Source organism: Salvelinus alpinus, chromosome 3, assembly GCF_045679555.1.
Source record: "Salvelinus alpinus chromosome 3, SLU_Salpinus.1, whole genome shotgun sequence".
Classification (NCBI taxonomy): Eukaryota; Metazoa; Chordata; class Actinopteri; order Salmoniformes; family Salmonidae; genus Salvelinus; species Salvelinus alpinus.
In genome coordinates this window covers 55,417,766-55,433,850 of record NC_092088.1, presented here as the reverse complement: position 1 = coordinate 55,433,850, position 16,085 = coordinate 55,417,766, and the positions used below count along the sequence as shown (strand labels likewise).

General features: G+C 42.0%; 1 long non-coding RNA gene across 2 annotated transcripts; it reads left to right on the top strand.

The window, feature by feature from the left end:
• The first annotated feature begins 222 nt into the window (after nt 1–222).
• Nucleotides 223–15,617, top strand: LOC139569749 (uncharacterized). 2 transcript variants are annotated; one of them, XR_011673956.1, is made up of 4 exons: nt 223–312; nt 13,654–13,718; nt 13,941–14,017; nt 15,478–15,617. It is a non-coding gene; the product is annotated as an uncharacterized lncRNA (long non-coding RNA). The 2 variants fall into 2 exon arrangements; XR_011673955.1 differs by lacking the exon at nt 223–312 and having other exon boundaries at nt 13,610–13,718.
• The last annotated feature ends 468 nt before the right edge of the window (nt 15,618–16,085 follow it).

Genomic DNA, 16,085 nt, shown 5'->3' with positions numbered 1-16,085 from the left:
TTAGCATTTCACTGTAAGGTAGCTCATTCCTCTACAACAGTTCCATTCCAACCTCCTTTCCCCCCTCCTAACCGTTTCACATTGAGATAAGGACCAGCTTGTATGTATAGGTAGCCTGAGAGTGACTAGCTTCATTGGTTAGTAAAAAAAAAACACCTGTTGTATTTGGCGCACGTGACAAATAAACTTTATTTGATTTTTGACTTCTGCTTGGATTCCACCTGGCAATCTGTTCACCGTCTGCCCTGGCCTGTATCCCCCTGTCTGGTACAGGTACCCCCGCCACACCTCCAGCACACACGCACTGTTGGGGTGAGTGACTCTGAACTTACAATGGCTAACCCCAAGTCGTTATATTTTTTTTCTTGTGCTTTATGCTATTTGACTCTTGACTCCTGCATGCTTTGTTGACTAATAATTTGCTTGTTTACCCAACCGTGGGACAGACTGTTTGTTCCCACACTCGGGACTCTGACTCTCTATTGGTTACACAGACTCTTGGCCTCCCATCCTATTCTAACCACCTCTCACCGGCTTGTATTCATGTTACCTGATGAAATTGCTGTACAAAATGATCTTGTTGCCATCTAATGCAGAGTGTGGGTTCACAGCGCCAATCCAGTTGTGTTGGTTATTACTGAGACGTGGTTGAGGAAGGGTGTTTTGAACACTGATGTTAACCTTTCTTGTTATAACCTTTTTCGGCAAGAAGAAGGCCTCACTCCCCCCCTATTTGAGATACCTACTGCAGCCCTCATCCTCCACATACAACACCCGTTCTGCCAGTCACATTCTGTTAAAGGTCCCCAAAGCACACACATCCCTGGGTCGCTCCTATTTTCAGTTCGCTGCATCTAGCGACTGGAACCAGCTGCAAAAAAACACTAAAACTGGACAGTTTTATCTCCATCTCTTCATTCAAAGACTCAATCATGGACACTCTTACTGACAGTTGTGGCTGCTTTGCATGATGTATTGTTGTCTCTACCTTATTGCCGTTTGTGAGGTTATCTGTGCCCAATAATATTTGTACCATCATTTTTGCTGCTACCATGTTGTTACTACCATATTGCTGTCATGTGTTGCTACCATGCTGGGTTGTCATGTGTTGCTGCCTTGCTATGTTGTTGTCTTAGGTCTATCTTTATATAGTGTTGTGATGTCTCTATTGTCGTGATGTGTGTTTTGTTCTATATTATTATTATTTATATATATTTTTTAGTCCCAGTCCACGCAGGAGGCCTTTTGCCTTTTGATAGGCCGTCACTGTAAATAAAAATTAGTTCTTTACTGACTTGCCGAGTTAAATAAAGGTTAAATAAAGGTTAAATAAATACAATTGGGATAGGGAACAGAGTAGACACTGATTATAGACATGGAGTGTGTTTCACATGATCTCATAAATGACAGACAACATTACCTCAGAGCTGTAGTAAGAGGTATTTACAGTGGAAGGGGGCATGACAGATTATGTCCTGTATTTAAGTGCACAGGCAGGGACATGGGGTGGGGGCCAAAATATGTGAACTGTAGAGATGACATGCTGCAAGGAACAAGAAGGGGGGGAGGGGGCAGATAAATGACAAATGAGGATGGATGGTAGTGTACAATCATACATGGATGTAATAGGCTACATTAATCTTAGCACTTATACCCACTGTGTCCTGCAGGGAAGTCCTTGCCTCTATTTCAGGGTCATGGCAGAGCTGACCAATGGCTCTATTGTTTGAAGCCTTCAGTTGATGTGTGGCATGGTGACATTAAGTGTGAGAGATGTAGATACCCTGCTGTATGTTGTTTGGCTTCACCCCAATCAGGTCTCATGCAACAACAGCTATTCTGGCAAGAATTGTGGTTAAGATGGAATAGTATTTCCCAGGAGGCAAGGGACTTTGAGATCCTCAAAAAACTTTATTTAAATTCACAATGCTAACCATCTTTTATGCTACATGTGACTGTTCTTTGACACATTATCTATCAGTGTCCTAACACACATGAGGACTCCTGTAGCCTATGTCTTCCATCTGAGAGGCAGTGAACGGACACTCTATCCAGATTGAGAGGGATTTGTAAATCCCATCCCATGCATGGTGGCCAGCTCTTTATCTGTCTCTTCTGGGCCTCAGAGAGATGGAGGTACCTGGGATGTCCCCAATTCACAGAGAGAAAAACAGAGAGATATGTGATTCACCGGACTCTCTCATACAGCAAAGAGAAAGAGAAATGGAAGGAGGGAGGCAGTGGCGTAGTAAGAAATTCATTGGTGGGGGGCATGCAGAACTTTGGGTGAGCTCAATTTTTTTTAAAGAATAATAATAATTGGAGGGGGAGGGGGAAGCAGCTAACTTCCTGCAATATTACACATTTTGCCAAGGGGCAAAGAGAACAATTTGCAGTTTTACAGCTAATCTCATGTTATTCTACACATTTTGCCATGAGGCTGAGAGAAAATATTACTGTTTTAAAGCACACTTCCTGCAATTCTACACATTTTGCAATGGGGCAGATAGGAACATGTGCCATTTTATAACTCATCATGCTATTGTACACATTTTGCCGTGAGGCTGAAAGAAAATTCTGAATTTTTAAAGCTGATTAAAGCTAAAATATGTGTTGACTGTGATAAAGGCACTGGATTATGAGATCTCTTGTTTTCTAAATTAATACATAAAATAGGCAGTTGCATGTTGCATATAGCCTTAGAAGCAGTGACATACGCTCAGTGACCAGTTTATTAGGTACACCCATCTAGTACTGGGTCAGGCCCCCCTTTGCCTCCAGAACAGCCTGAATTCTTTAGGTCATGGAGACGTTTCTCAATTGCTATGAAAGACCTAACGTGTGCCAGGGAAACATTCCCCACACCATTACACCACTGCCATTAGCCTGTACCGTTGCCCCCAGACAGGACGGGGCCATGGACTCATGCTGCTTACTCCAAATCCTGACTCTTCCATCAGCATGATGCAATAGGAACCGGGATTCGTCAGACCAGGCAACAAAAAAATTCCACTCCTCAATTGTCCAGTGTTGGTGATCGAGTGCCCACTGGAGCCACTTCTTCTTGTTTTTAGCTGATAGAAGTGGAATGCCGGTGTGGTCGTCACCTGCAATAGCCCATCCGTGACAAGGACTGACGGGTTGTGCGTTCCAAGAAGCCATTCTGCACACCACTGTTATACTGCGCCGTTATTTGCTTGTTTGTGGCCCGTCTGTTAGCTTGCACGATTCTTGCCGCTCTCCTTTGACTCCTCATCAACAAGCTGTTTTCACCTATAGGACTGCCGCTGAGTGGATGTTATTTGTTTGTCGCAACATTCTCGGTAAACCCTAGCAGTAACGGTGCGTGGGTAAAATCCCTGGGGAAGCCAGAAAAAAAGCTATATTGCAAACTGTGTTAATTATGTTGTTTCTGCTCTATAACCTGTTAGTTGCAATCGGGATATTTAGGTCTAAGGCCGAGACAATAATAAAACAGTGGCATAAATTCAACCACACCTTTGTTTCATCACAAAACCCGGAGCGCAACCTCTGTCTGTTGAAGTCCACAGTGCATATTGCATGTAACAAACAGTTACATGACCTACAGCATGGTTAGACTACTTAAACTTAAGCACCATTTCACTAATGGATACCAAAAACAATTTAGTCCGATAAACGTAAGCTAAATATGATGTGGCTGTCGCTGGTTCTGATTTGTGTGTGTGTGTGTGCATTCATTCGTGCAAGTGGAAAAAAACATGTTGACTCACCTTACTTGTTGAGAAGTGCCAATGCCATGCTCCTCTCTTTCATGTTGATGAAACGGTCTATGACTCTGTCATTCAGTATGCTTTTATTTTTTGTTGTTGTCCTATGCTACCTGGCTTAAATGCATCCTTGCTAGCCTAACTTAATTTCATGGGAAACGTTAGCTACTTAACATTAGCCTTCTACGTCTAGCTACATATTGAACTTCAATCCTGTTTTGCCAGGGGCACAATGTATGAATTTATAGTTGGATCAGAATTGCCGTTATAATATTTGGCCAGTACGGAGAATTAAGTAAAACCAGAAGTCCAAATCCTTATTTCCATCTATTTCAAATTTAGGAAAGGGACAATTTTAGCTAGCTAGCCACTGTAGGACAAGAACACAACGAGAGGCAACAATTCAAGTTGTTTCTATCAATGATGTATTGCTGTCGATGTGATGAAATTAGATTGAAACCAAATCCAAACTGGCTTCCCTTGATGGTTAGCATGACCATTCACAGCGGAGCTCACTCAGTTTAGCTCAATGCTAATTGACTATTATTTTATACTTTTTTATCAAGGTAGACTAAAAGCTCGCTGGCTTCCCTTGCATTCAATGTTAAGGGTGGGCAACAATGTCATACTCTTTTTGACCAGACAGCATCAGATAGATAGGCCTACACATACAGACAGAGGGGCGCTGTTTCACTCGCTCTAATGGTTTCTCCGGTGCGATACATTCAGCCACTTTTGAATTGAAGGGAAATTATGAAACACAGACAGATGAAAGATGAATAACTGGATATTTTTATTTTGTATTTTTGTTTAAAAAAATGGGAAGCCTGCCTTCCCTTGGCATCCATGCCACTGAACCCTAGACGCTGTCTTGCGTGAAAAGCCCAGGAGGCCGGATGTTTCTGAGATAATGGAACCGGTGCGCCTGGCACCGACATTCATACCACACTCAAAGTCACTCGTTTTGCCCATTCAATCGAAAACTAACTGAATACCTTGATGCCTGTCTGCCTAGTTTATATAGCAAGCCACGGCCACGTGACTCACTGTCTGTAGGAGCGAGCCATTTTCGTGAATGAGGTGGTCTACCTAATAAACTGGCCACTGAGTGCCTCAATGCAGTCATATCTGTGGCTTATTAGGGGTGTGGCTTTCAGTTAGTTATTTTTGGCCGAACGTATGACCTCAGCTCCTGTTGATAATGTTGAGTACTGACCGAAAGGAACGTTTTGCTTCGAGTAAAAAAATGTTTCTACTCCTGTCTCTGGTGATAGCTAGCGTCACACGGCTAACTATCAATACTTGGTTAGCCCACGGTAATATTGCTAGCTCCCTTCCCTCATCTAGTTTAACCAGTCAGTCTGTTAACTAGACCGACTGGTTAGCCTCACGGCTCTACGGTTGTGGGAGAATACCTATACAAAGTCGAACTGCTCCCACGTGGTTCCCTTTGGCTAGCACTGTGCTAGCTACAGCGAGGTAGCTGATAGCTAGCTAATACATTACTAGCCTTGCGGCTGTAGTTTTCTCACTGTGCACACCCTAGCTAGCATTAGAGGCAAGGCTAACCACACAAGCAAGCAAGCAAGCTAACCACACTAGCATTCCTACCCGCACATACGGTTGCATAAGCATAGCTATATAACTCATAAATGAGTTCCCTACCTGCCCAGATGGTAGTGTTGCTAGCTCCCTTCTCTAGTTTAGCACAACCTATGTTCACTCGTTTGTGTTTCTTAGACTGACCAGTGAAGCCTCAAGGCATTAGGGTCAAGGTAGACTTTCAGCCAAAATTAGAAGAACGCACCAACGCTTTTCCCATCGGCTAGTACTGTTCTAGCTATAGCTTAACCTTTGCCTCACAAGGTGGTTGCTAGCTAGCTAATGCCTACACTAGCCTCACACCTATAGTGTAGCCACAAGGCATCTAATGAGCTAGCTCACGCCCCAAAAGGCTAATTTGCCAGTCTCAAATCTCTACAGGTTTCCCTCAAGAATTTCCCTGTTTTTAGCACCATCCATCATTCAATTCTGACCAGTTTCCCAGTCCCTGCCGATGAAAAACCCCACAGCATGATATTGCCACCATCATGCTTCACTGCGGGGATGGTGTTCTCTGGGTGATGAGAGGTGTTGGGTTTGCACCTGACCAGAGTACCTTCTTCCATATGTTTGGGGAGTCTCCCACATCCCACATGCCTCAAACATGTTTGCTTATTTTTTTCTGGCCACTCTGCTGTAAATCCCAGCTCTGTGGAGTGTACGGCTTAAAGTGGTCCTATGGAAATATACTCATTTCTCCGCTGCGGAGCTTTGCAGATCCTTCAGGGTTATCTTTGGTCTCTTACTTGCCTCTCTGAATAATTCCCTCCTTGCCTGGTCCATGAGTTTTGGTGGGCTGCCCTCTCTTGGCAGGTTTTTTGTAGTGCCCTATTCTTTCCATTTTTTAAATAATGGATTTAATGGTGCTCCGTGGGATGTTTTAAAAAGTTTCGGATATTTTTTTATAACCCAACCCTGATTTGTACTTCTCCACAACTTTGTCCCTGACCTGTTTGGAGAGCTCATTGGTCTTCATAGTACCACTTGCTTGGTGGTGCCCCTTGCTTAGTAGTGTTGCACACTCTGGGGCCTTTCAGAACAGGTGTATATATATTGAGATCATGTGACAGATCATGTGACACTTAAATAAAGTCCACCTGTGTGCAATCTAACTAATTATGTGACTTCTGAAGGTAATTGGTTGCACCAGATCTTATTTAGGTGCTTCATAGCAAAGGGGGTGAATCCATATGCACGCACCACATTTCAGATTTTGTTTGTGTATTTTGTGTATGTCCATTACATGAAATCCAATTAAAAATCTATTTAAATTACAGGTTGCAATGCAAGAAAATAGGAAAAACACCAAGGGGTTGAATACTTTTGCAAGGCACTGTACAATGTCAAGTTTTGGGAATGGCGATCAGCAATCAAAATCAAATCATTCAAATTAGTGTAGAATAACAGCTGTTGACTAACAGTGAAATGCTTACTTATGGGTCCTTTTACAAAGCAGACTTAAAGACAAAAAAAAAAATATGTAAACATTGAAAAAGTGACTTGAGGAATAAATACACAGTGAATAATAAATAACAATAACGAGTAAAAATACCATGGCTATGTGCAGGGAGTGTCAGTGCCGAGTCGATGTGAAAGGGTACGAGGTAATTGAGGTAGCTATGTACTGTAAATATACCGTAGGCAGGGGTAAAGTGACTAGACAACAGCATAGATAATAGACAGTAGCAGCAGCATACAGTGCATTCGGAATGTATTTTTCAACATTTTGTTACGTTACAGCTTTATTCTAAAATTGATGAAATTGTTTTTTTCCCCTTCATCAATCTACACACAATACCCCATAATGACAAGGCAAAATCAGGTTTAGACATTTTAGATATATCACATTTACATAAGTATTCAGACCCTTTACTCAGTACTTTGTTGAAGCACCTTTGTCAGCAATTACAACCTTGAGTCTTCTTGAGTATAACGCTACAAGCTTGGCACACCTGTCTTTGGGGAGTTTCTTCCATTCTTCTCTGCTGATCTCCTCAAGCTCTGTCAGGTTGGATGGGGAGCGTAGCTGCACAGCTATATTCAGGTCTCTCCAGAGATGTTCGATCGAGTTCAAGTCCGGGCTCTGGCTGGGCTGCTCAAGGACATTCAGAGACTTGTCCCAAAGCCACTCCTGTGTTGTCTTGGCTGTGTGCTTACAGTCGTTGTCCCGTTGGAGGGTAAATCTTCGCCCGAGTTTGTGGTCCTGAGCACTCTGGAGCAGGTTTTCATCAAGGATCTCTGTACTTTGTTCCGTTCTTCTTCCACACGATCCTGATTAGTCTCCCAGTCACTGCCTCTGAAAAACATCCCCACAGCATGATGCTGCCACCATGCTTCACCGTAGGGATGGTGCCAGGTTTCCTCCACATGTGACGCTTGGCATTCAGGCCAAAGAGTTCAATCTTGGTTTTATCAGACCAAATAATATTTTTTTCTCATTGTCTGAAAGTCTTTTAGGTGACTTTAGGCAAACTCCAAACGGGTTGTCATGTGCCTTTTACTGAGGAGTGGCTTCTGTCTGGCCATATATTTTAATACTAAAATGCATGATAGTTTATTCTGATGTTGTAAATATGAGATTACACATGGAAACATAGTATTTATTTTAATTTTTGTAAATTAGGAATTATTATAAATTGTTAAATCCACTAATCAAATGAAATAAAATGTACTTGTCACATGCGCCAAATACCGTGAAATGCTTACCTACAAGGATTCGCCCCTTTTTTAAATTTTCGCCTAAAATGACATACCCAAATCTAACTGCCTGTAGCTCAGGACCTGAAGCAAGGATATGTATATTTTTCATCCCATTTGAAAGGAAACACTTTGAGGTTTGTGGAAAATATAAATTAATGTAGGAGAATATAACACAATAGATCTGGTAAAGATAATACAAAGAAAAAATATGTATTTTCTTTGTACCATCATTTTTTAAATGCAAGAGAAAGGCCATAATGTATCATGCCAGCCCAGGTACAATTTATATTTTGGCCACAGCAGTGTATGTGTAAAATTTTGACTGATTTAATGAACCATTGCATTTCTGTTCAAAATGTTGTATCAAGACTGCAAAAATGTGCCTAATTGGTTTATTAATACATTTTCAAGTTCATAACTGTGCACTCTCCTCAAACAATAGCATGGTATTATTTCACTGTAATAGCTACTGTAAATTGGACAGTGCAGTTAGTTTAACAAGAATATAAGCTTTCTGCCAATACCAGATACAGTGGGGAGAACAAGTATTTGATACACTGCCGATTTTGCAGGTTTTCCTACTTACAAAGCATGTAGAGGTCTGTAATTTTTTATCATAGGTACACTTCAACTGTGAGAAACGGAATCTAAAACAAAAATCCAAAAAATCACATTGTATGATTTTTAAGTAATTAATTTGCATTTTATTGCATGACATAAGTATTTGATCACCTACCAACCAGTAAGAATTCCGGCTCTCACAGACCTGTTAGTTTTTCTTTAACAAGCCCACCTGTTCTCCACTCATTACCTGTATTAACTGCACCTGTTTGAACTCGTTACCTGTATAAAAGACACCTGTCCACACACTCAATCAAACAGACGCTAACCTCTCCACAATGGCCAAGACCAGAGAGCTGTGTAAGGACATCAGAGATAAATTGTAGACCTGCACAAGGCTGGGATGGGCTACAAGACAATAGGCAAGCAGCTTGGTGAGAAGGCAACAACTGTTGGCGCAATTATTAGAAAATGGAAGAAGTTCAAGATGACGGTCAATCACCCTCTGTCTGGGGCTCCATGCAAGATCTCACCTCATGGGGCATCAATGATCATGAGGAAGGTGAGGGATCAGCCCAGAACTACACGGCAGGACCTGGTCAATGACCTGAAGAGAGCTGGGACCACAGTCTCAAAGAAAACCATTAGTAACACACTACGCCGTCATGGATTAAAATCCCGCAGCGCACGCAAGGTCCCCCTGCTCAAGCCAGCGCATGTCCAGGCCCGTCTGAAGTTTGCCAATGACCATCTGGATGATCCAGAGGAGGAATGGCAGAAGGTCATGTGGTCTGATGAGACAAAAATAGAGCTTTTTGGTCTAAACTCCACTCGCCGTGTTTGGAGGAAGAAGAAGGATGAGTACAACCCCAAGAACACCATCCCAACCGTGAAGCATGGAGGTGTAAACATCATTCTTTGGGAATGCTTTTCTGCAAAGGGGACAGGACGACTGCACCGTATTGAGGGGAGGATGGATGGGGCCATGTATCGCGAGATCTTGTCCAACAACCTCATTCCCTCAGTAAGAGCATTGAAGATGGGTCGTGGCTGGGTCTTCCAGCATGACAACGACCCGAAACACACAGCCAGGGCAACTAAGGAGTGGCTCCGTAAGAAGCATCTCAAGGTCCTGGAGTGGCCTAGCCAGTCTCCAGACCTGAACCCAATTGAACATCTTTGGAGGGAGCTGAAAGTCCGTATTGCCCAGCGACAGCCCCGAAACCTGAAGGATCTGGAGAAGGTCTGTATGGAGGAGTGGGCCAAAATCACTGCTGCAGTGTGTGCAAACCTGGTCAAGAACTACAGGAAACGTATGATCTCTGTAATTGCAAACAAAGGTTTCTGTACCAAAAATTAAGTTCTGCTTTTCTGATGTATCAAATACTTATGTCATGCAATAAAATGCAAATTAATTACTTAAAAATCATACAATGTGATTTTCCTGATTTTTGTTTTTGATTCTGTCTCTCACAGTTGAAATGTACCTATGATAAAAAATTACAGACCTCTACATGCTTTGTAAGTAGGAAAACCTGCAAAATCGGCAGTGTATCAAATACTTGTTCTCCCCACTGTATGTCTATGTCCAGGGAAATGTTCTTGTTACTTACAACCTCATGCTAATCACATTAGTCTACGTTAGCTCAAACGTCCAGCGGGGGACCCACCGATCCTGTAGAGGTTAAAGGTCTTGCTCACATTGGCTACGGAGAGCGTGATCACACAGTCGTCCGAAACAGCTAGTGCTCTCATGCATGCTTCAGTGTTGCTTGCTTCAAAGTGAGCATAAATGGCATTCAGCTCGTCTGGTAGGCTCGCATCACTGGGCACCTCGCAGCTGGGTTTCCCTTTGTAGTCCGTAATATTTTTCAAGCCCTGTCACATCTGACGCGCGTCAGAGACAGTTTTGTAGGATTCAATCTTAGTCCTATATTGATGTTTGCCTGTTTGATGGTTTGTCTGAGGGCATAGCTGGATTTCTTATAGGTGTCTGGATTAGGGTCCTGCTCCTTGAAAGTGACAGGTATAGCCTTTAGCTCAGTGTAGATGTTGCCTGTAAGCCATGGCTTCATGTTGGGAAATGTACATGCGGTCACTGTGGGAATGACATCGTCAATGCACTTATTGAGGAAGCCGGTGACTGAGGTGGTATACTCTTCAATGCCATTGGATGAATCCCGGAACATATTCCAGTCTGTGCTAGCAAAATAGTCCTTTGGCGTAGAATCCGCATAATCTGACCACTTCCGTATTGAGCGAGTCACTGGTACTTCCTGCTTTAGTTTTTGCTTGTAAGCAGGAATCAGGAGGATAGAATTTTGGTCAGATTGCCATAATTGATGGCGAGGGAGAACTTTGTGTGTGGAGTAAAGGTGGTCTAGAGTTGTTGTTTTTTTCTCTGTGCATGTGACATGCTGGTAGAAATTAGGTCAAACTGATTTAAGTTCGCCTGCATTAAAGTCCCCGGCCACTAGGAGCGCCGCTTCTGGATGAGCATTTTCTAGCTTGCTTATGGCCTTATACAGCTTGTCGAGTGCGGTCTTAGTGCCAGCATCGGTTTATGGTGGTAAATAGACAGCTACGAATAAAATAGATCAGAATAATCTTAGTAGATAGTGTGGTCTGCAGTTTGTCATGAGGTTTTCTACCTCGTCTTACCAGATGTAGCTGCTCTGTCCTGCTGATGCACAGAGAAGCCAGCCAGCTCTATATTATCTGTGTCGTTGTTCAGCCACGTCTCGGTGAAACATAAGATATTACAGTTTTTAATGTTCCGTTGGTAGGATAGTCTTAATCGTAGATCGTGTAGTTTGTTTTCCAATGATTGCACGTTGGCCAATAATATGGAGGGAAGTGGTGGTTTACCTACTCGTCTGCAAATTCTTACATTCCTCTCCCCCTTTTCCTCCGTCTTTTCTTCACGCTGATGACGGTGATTTGGGCCTTGTCTTGACAAAGCAGTATATCCTTCGCATGGGACTCATACATTTTTTTTTCTCATCCAGTTCGAGTTGAGTAATCGCTGTTCTGATGTCCAGAAGCTATTTTCGGTCATAAGAGACGATAGCAGCAACATTACAGTGGGGAGAACAAGTATTTGATACACTGCCGATTTTGCAGGTTTTCCTACTTACAAAGCATGTAGAGGTCTGTAATTTTTATCATAGGTACACTTCAACTGTGAGAGACGGAATCTAAAACAAAAATCCAGAAAATCACATTGTATGATTTTTAAATAATTAATTTGCATTTTATTGCATGACATAAGTATTTGATCACCTACCAACCAGTAAGAATTCCGGCTCTCACAGACCTGTTCGTTTTTCTTTAAGAAGCCCTCCTGTTCTCCACTCATTACCTGTATTAACTGCACCTGTTTGAACTCGTTACCTGTATAAAAGACACCTGTCCACACACAATCAAACAGATTCCAACCTCTCCACAATGGCCAAGACCAGAGAGCTGTGTAAGGACATCAGGGATAAAATTGTAGACCTGCACAAGGCTGGGATGGGCTACAGGACAATAGGCAAGCAGCTTGGTGAGAAGGAAACAACTGTTGGCGCAATTATTAGAAAATGGAAGAAGTTCAAGATGACGGTCAATCACCCTCGGTCTGGGGCTCCATGCAAGATTTCACCTCGTGGGGCATCAATGATCATGAGGAAGGTGAGGGATCAGCCCAGAACTACACGGCAGGACCTGGTCAATGACCTGAAGAGAGCTGGGACCACAGTCTCAAAGAAAACCATTAGTAACACACTACGCCGTCATGGATTAAAATCCTGCAGCGCACGCAAGGTCCCCCTGCTTAAGCCAGTGCATGTCCAGGCCTGTCTGAAGTTTGCCAATGACCATCTGGATGATCCAGAGGAGGAATGGGAGAAGGTCATGTGGTCTGATGAGACAAAAATAGAGCTTTTTGGTCTAACTCCACTCGCCGTGTTTGGAGGAAGAAGAAGTATGAGTACAACCCCAAGAACACCATCCCAACCGTGAAGCATGGAGGTGGAAACATCATTCTTTGGGGATGCTTTTCTGCAAAGGGGACAGGACGACTGCACCGTATTGAGGGGAGGATGGATGGGGCCATGTATCGCGAGATCTTGGCCAACAACCTCCTTCCCTCAGTAAGAGCATTGAAGATGGGTCGTGGCTGGGTCTTCCAGCATGACAACGACACGAAGCACACAGCCATGGCAACTAAGGAGTGGCTCCGTAAGAAGCATCTCAAGGTCCTGGAGTGGCCTAGCCAGTCTCCAGACCTGAACCCAATAGAAAATCTTTGGAGGGAGCTGAAAGTCCGTATTGCCCAGCGACAGCCCCGAAACCTGAAGGATCTGGAGAAGATCTGTAGGGAGGAGTGGGCCAAAATCCCTGCTGCAGTTTGTGCAAACCTAGTCAAGAACTACAGGAAACGTATGATCTCTGTAATTGCAAACAAAGGTTTCTGTACCAAATATTAAGTTCTGCTTTTCTGATGTATCAAATACTTATGTCATGCAATAAAATGCAAATTAATTACTTAAAAATCATACAATGTGATTTTCTGGATTTTTGTTTTAGATTCCGTCTCTCATAGTTGAAGTGTACCTATGATAAAAATTACAGACCTCTACATGCTTTGTAAGTAGGAAAACCTGCAAAATCGGCAGTGTATCAAATACTTGTTCTCCCCACTGTATGTAAAAAACGAGTTACAAACAATGCGAAAAAAACAAACAAAATAGCACAGTTGGTTAGGAGTCCGTAAAATGGCAGCCTTCCCCTCCGGCAACCATTATCAGATTGCAATGACTTTGATAGACATTTCAATAGTTTTTTTTGTAGGTATACTATACAGCAGATTTATGGAGAATTGCTGTGGGAGTGCTATTTATATCCCGTCGACTACTGACCATTCATCCATACTGTGTGTGTCCCGTCATTGCAGCTTTGGAAATAAATTAACTATCCATCCATTGCTCCTTCCTGTGTTGACGTACTGACATGAGGGACACATTACATCATCATGTGCTTTCTATCCTGTTTCCTTCAGAGGGAAGAACTAGGCAGTTACACCAGCAAATGGATACACGAATTGGAGGAAACAGGCACAGTGGGGTAAGTTACATAATCATGGTTTGTCTCTCATTCCCTTCCTAATGTTTCCTCATGTTCCATTTTTTTCTAAGTAATGTGAGGTAAGTTATTCAACTGAGAATAGTGTTGACTAAGCACAAACAGACTGGGTACGTTTTGACAAACAAAAAAAATAATTGCGGGGGGGAAATAGTCAAATTTAGATCAATGGCTAATACAGTGTTATAAATGTGCTTTCATCAGGTGCTTCAGACGTGTCCATGCATCATGAGGAGAAATACTTTTGCTGGCTTTGAAGTGGAGGGAAGGATTAGAATCATGTGAGTTTTTCCTCTCCACATTACTGCTTCATATCAAGAAGTCTATTTATTTTCTGCCATATTGTTTTATTCCCTATCTACACTTACCCTGCAGCAATATATTGTAAGTTAAAGCCTAAACCAAAGTTTTAAACTAACTCTGGTACTAGAGAGATAATGTGTGCAGGCTTTTGCGCCATCCCATCACTAACACACATTCAAAGAATCATGGTCTTAAAGAGCAACTGCCTTTAAAAAGCAATGGATCGATTCGAGTCAGAAACAGTTATTCTACTGTCAAAATTAACTACAAAGTATAAATAGGATAATTTTGGTCATAAAGTCAGACTCGTCTTAAAACAGAGTTTGGAACATCCACGCATCACAGCGGGTAAATTTAGGTTGGGTTTTGATTTGATGGTGTCCATTTGCCCAATAACATGGGGTGAACAGCTGCAGTGATTGCTCTCTATCCAATAGCATAGACATAGAGACAGACCTGTCCAGCAGCTCCAACTTTGTTAACATATGACAATACGTTGCACATTTTTAACTTGAGAAATACTGCACCAAACACCTTAGTTAGTTGTAAAATTGTTAACCAAAACATCCTTGACAAAAACATTTAACTCAAGAAATCTGTAATTAATTTTATCTTAGATTCATTCTGGGGATTTTGAGGAAATTAAATAGGCTTCAATGTGTCTCATGGAGGACAAATATTATTAACCAAATGAGGAATCGGTCAGAAAACACACCTCCAAGACTGAAATCTCATTTTTCTAATGAGCACCGGAAAAAACACATGTGCCAATTAGCGTGTTCAGTGGCTTTTTAAGTCTGGTCTATGATAAGCTGAATCAAGTGTGTTACTGCGGGGCAGGAAAGAAAACCTACACCGAGTTGCTTTCCAAGATCAGTGTTGGATACCCCTGGCCTACACTCTTAACTCTGTAATTTACAGCTATGTAATTTACAGCTATTTACAGCTATGGTAGAAAATTACAAGGTTATGTTTCAATGTTTATGCATCGAATAAGGTTTCTCAGTACTCTCTCATCTGTGTCTGTGTGGACTTGGGCCTCTGGGGCTTGGCGCTGGCAATTGATTTATGATGATTTGGTAATAAAAGTTACAGCCTGCATTCCATAGAATGAGTTGGTGTTTGTGTACTATGAGGAGATGTCTCTGGTATGGACAGCTGATAAGAAGAACCTTGTCTTTGGGGCCAAACCCTGGTTTCTATACAATAAGAGCATTTGCTGTGATATCTGTGTTATCTGGCCGGGGGGGTTACTCCTTTCTTACATACAAAACTTCACCTCTAGACCCATTCCACACATCTGTTTGTCACAAAGACTCAGGAGGACGTAGGGCTTTTAACAATCACCATTGGGTGACCGTTAATGCTCCATTGTTGCAATAATTATTAATAAAGTTTGATGGTTCTGAAGAAATCTAAAACTCTCTCTTTTGGTTAGAATAATTCCACGACACAGCTCATGACCAGAAGCTGAGACAGAGAAAAGGATCTCTGAAGATGAACCTGGACCGGAAGACTCCACATCTTGGCATTACTTAGGAATAAAACATGACTTTGTTTGACTGCTTGAGCTAGACCAGAGTTGATGCATTTCCATTTATTAAGTGTTAACACTGTATTGCCCTTTCCAGAGCTCTTCAATACCAAATTAAGTATTTTGTTCTGTAAATAAATGTATTTAGATTTTATTTAGGCAACACCTTTTCCTTCTTTATTTGGGTTGTTGGAGGTATAGATTGTGATTTGTGAAACAGGTTTGTGTTGTTTTTGTTATTGTAAACAAATGCAATATTAGTCAACATAATACAATTGTTGGCTTTAAATGTGTGTAGTGTCAATGCATCAAGTACAGTATGCCTATGACTTAAATGTTGTAATTTGATTGAAAGAGGTATGAATTTAAATATTTTCTCCTATTAATAAAGACCTCATCATGAATCCACATGGCGTATATGATACTGCTCTACATGTGAACATTTAATTGATTATTTTTAGAACTGTATATACGTTTAATTAAAGATGCACTATGCAGAAATCGCTCCGCCA